Raw genomic sequence first — 3873 nt, 5'->3', positions numbered from 1 at the left:
AAGCGTTCACGGTAATACCCAGCGTTCATGGGATATTGCGTGAGCTAAAGAAAGTGGCCTCCCGTTTCAAAGCATACGTATTTTTTCGCAAAAGAATAAGCCGTACAATATATGCCCAGCCTTGTACAGGCACTTGTGCACGAAAAGGATATCAAAACAGGCACAATGTACCACAAGGCGCCAGCTGAATTATGTTGCTTGTAATTACGACGTTGTGTGCCACATTGATTTGCCACGTGGTCAAAATTAAATTGACGAACGGCACGCTGCCTGAATATTAGGCTCAAAAGGCACCATATCTCGGACAAGGGGGCCTGCTGTTCCTGCTCTGGTCTTCAATGTCGCGAATGGTGATATGAACCACTTTTTCCAGGCACCTACTGCACAGTAAACTTGAGTACGTGAAAACATTTTGTGTGTGGTATTAACTTCATACGCTCACGGCATTGCAGCAAACACATAGGCTCTGGCGTGTTTATTCTTCTCTTTCTTCTGTGACATAGTGGGCTTTCGTTTGATATTTAGTGCGCGAAGTTGTGTGATAGATATGGTTTGGATGTTAGGTAATTTGAGGGTGCATGCGCTGCGACTTGTCTTGCTTGGTTTTTTTAGTCTGCTAAAAAAATGTCGCAGTTTCGCCCTGAAAGGCGAAGCATTGATTGCGATAGCAAATTTGTAGACAGCTATTCGGGGTAGGGATAGTAGTTTTATCGGCTGCATAAACTTGGACACATTGGCTTACTAACTGAATTAACAATCGTGGTGTCAGCGCGCACAAGCAAACATGAATAGATCACACTGAATGACCGCCACCAACGACTGTCAAAACGCTGGCAGCAAGCGCAGGTTCGCGCGGTCTACCGCTTCAACGGAAACTGAGCGGCGAATGAACAGCGCATAGAAAGGTCAGAGCCGTGTGGAGATAACAGACGGTGCGGACGACCGGCATCGCCGGGCAAAGCGCAAAGGAGAAGTTGTTGGCAGAGGAGAAGCTGCCCCCCCTCCCCCCCTCTTCCCGCTTTGTTGCTTTCGCGAGGGAGATTGAGTGGCAAGATACGCCTCTAGTGCGGGAGCACAGCGCCGCCCCGCCTCCCTCCCATACACCCACGGTCTATTGCGCGACGGTCCCGTTTGCTGTCCGCCGAGCGTTCGCTCTCCGTGATGGCGCGCGGGGGGGGGGGGGGGGGGGGGTTCGCCCTCTTTGATAGCGCGCGTCCCCCGCGCGCTTTCGCTCGCGCATACGGCGCGCGGCGACGATTTTATCGCCCTTGGAATCTATACGGAACCTCACGGTGACGCGACGACGACGGCGACGCCGACGGCAGAAATCCGGTTGAAGTGTCCATGTAATTGCTATCGCAATAAAAGATGTTTTCCTCGGCCATAAATTTAGTTCCAACTTAGCGCTTGTCTATCGTTTTCTATTCTATCACTCCCATCAAACCTACAAGCGCGGATGCTAGGGACATGTGCGACCGCATTCATAACTTTCGAGGGAAGAACGGTACCGAGGTACATCACCTTCGACGGAGGCGAGCTACGCTGCCTACCCTATCGACACACAGTCAATGTATGCAACGCATGCCATCAAATGGGGCATCGAACCGACGTTTGCCAACACCCGGACAAACCCACCTGCGAAAGATGCGGTGCAGCAGAGCCTAGTGATGGACACGACTGCAAACTGAAATGTTCGTTGTGCGACGGCGATTACGCGACGGCGTCAAAAGAATGCCCCAAGAGACTGCTACCAGCGCCACGCAAGGAACAGGCACACAAAGACAGCACCACGATGGAACAACCAAGCAATGGCCGCAGACAGCGATTCCGATCTCGGACCCGCTCCGGGCCCAGACCCAGGGAGCCATCGCAACGAGGCGGCAGCAGATCCAGGTCCAAGAGCAGAACCAGGTCCGGCAGTAGGTCAAAAACCCTGAGTCACGTGATTTCCAAGGAACAACAGGTGAGCTGGGCAGAACGCTGCCTCCCGCAGTCACAGAGACAAAATGACAAAAGCAATCCACACATAAAGCCATCACGAGACGCAGACACAAACACGAACAACACTGTAAAGGCGCTTGCGGCCCTAGTGCAGGAACTGCGCGTAGAGAAGCCGAATTGCGCGCACAACTGAAGGAGGAGTGAAGCCGAAACAAGCCACCAGCGCAAGAAAGTTTGCCCGAACCCCGAACACCACCACCGCTGCCGCAGCGTGCGTCCACTGCTTCGGTACTGCTGGAGACCGTCGAGGAAATGAACACCGAGGCGCCATCCGAGCGGAACCCGACAGCCCAACCGATCGACGAGCGAGTAACAGCCTGCGAAAAAGGTATTCAGGAAAACCGGAAAGCCATTTAAGAGCTACATATGCTAATGGAGAAGGGCTTAGACGAGTTCCCACAGATCATAACGCATCTGCACGATGTTTTCACCCCTCTGGTAAACGATCAACGCCACATAAAGCCGTGAGTCTCTCCACACAGAGAGGAAGCCCTCCAGCAAATGCTACAAGGCAAGAGGATCAAAATGCCCAGAAAGCCGAATGATCAAAATGGAGGCATCACCGTTTGGCAGTGAAATTCTCGTAGCTTCACTCGCAAGAGGGCGACGGCGGCTGCAGTACATTGCCAAATAAGACACACCACCGGATGTAAGAGCCTTACAGGAAACAGGGAAATCGCCAAGAATCAACGGGTATCACACTCATGGGACAGCAGAAGCACGTACGCCCACACTCACGAGCAAACACCTCACTGCAATAGACCACACTTGTGCGGACACGGGAATCGATCACGTGTTCACGGAAGTGTTCTGATCACGCAGAAGTCTGTTCTGATCACGCAGCGCAGGGGAAACACGAGTGTTTTTATACTAAATATATACAGTTCGCCGAAGGAAACGCTGGGACCCCTCGACAACTTGGTGCAACAAGCGACGCAGCTAGCTGGACAAAATGGCCTCCTCATATTCGACGACTTCAACGCGGCGCACGAGGCGTGGGGTACGTCAGACACACCAAAAAGAGAACAACCTTGTACAATGTCATACAACACCACCGACTTACGATAAAGACGTATCCGACATATCCAACGAGAGTAGGCAACAGCACGGAGCGCGACACTCGTCCCGCTCTTGCGCACGCGTCCAGACTTCGGAGCGACGAGCGGAAAAACACTAACGAGACGCTAGGGAGCGACCATTTCATACTTGAAGTCCAGGTTCTTTTCCCTCGTTCTCGAGGGTACGGATGTTGCTTCCCCACTTGGGCGTCCGAGACGCATCGCCAGAGACGGTCTAGGAAAGTGGGGGGACACTGCCGGTAACGATAGCGGCGACAGGTTCGCTGGGTGCTTCTGGTAGATTGAAGTAGATACAGATGACGATTGAGAAACACGTTCTATTTACAACTATTTACATGGAATTACACGTACAAATACAAGGCGGGACTGGAACGCTTAGGGCGACCCTATATCGGCTGAGCTGATGGTGCATATCACCGTACTTTGTCTAGAACGCTTGGTCGGGGCAACGCGGCCAGATTTTCTACCCTCCGGTGCCCCGCCCCAAACATTTACAGCCCAATCGCCACCGAGTGACTTGGAGAGTGGTCCGCCGGCGCACCAATCACTCATCCTGTACTAGGATCGTCTTGTCAGGGATTGGCCGGCACTTCCAGTATTGCGCTTCTTCCAAGCGGCCTTTACTCTACCACCTTTTACGGTGTTTTTCTCCCTCTCCCTCAAAACAACATACAAATAAATACAACGCACCAAGGGGGGAAGGTGACCAATGCATAGCACGCGTATTCCCCCGCAAAGCCACAGCGCCCGCCACAATGGGTACACTAAAATGCTAATAAACAGGTAGCACCTG

The sequence above is a fragment of the Dermacentor silvarum genome, chromosome 5 (genome assembly GCF_013339745.2).
Source record: "Dermacentor silvarum isolate Dsil-2018 chromosome 5, BIME_Dsil_1.4, whole genome shotgun sequence".
NCBI classification, from domain to species: domain Eukaryota; kingdom Metazoa; phylum Arthropoda; class Arachnida; order Ixodida; family Ixodidae; genus Dermacentor; species Dermacentor silvarum.
This window is presented reverse-complemented; position numbering follows the sequence as displayed.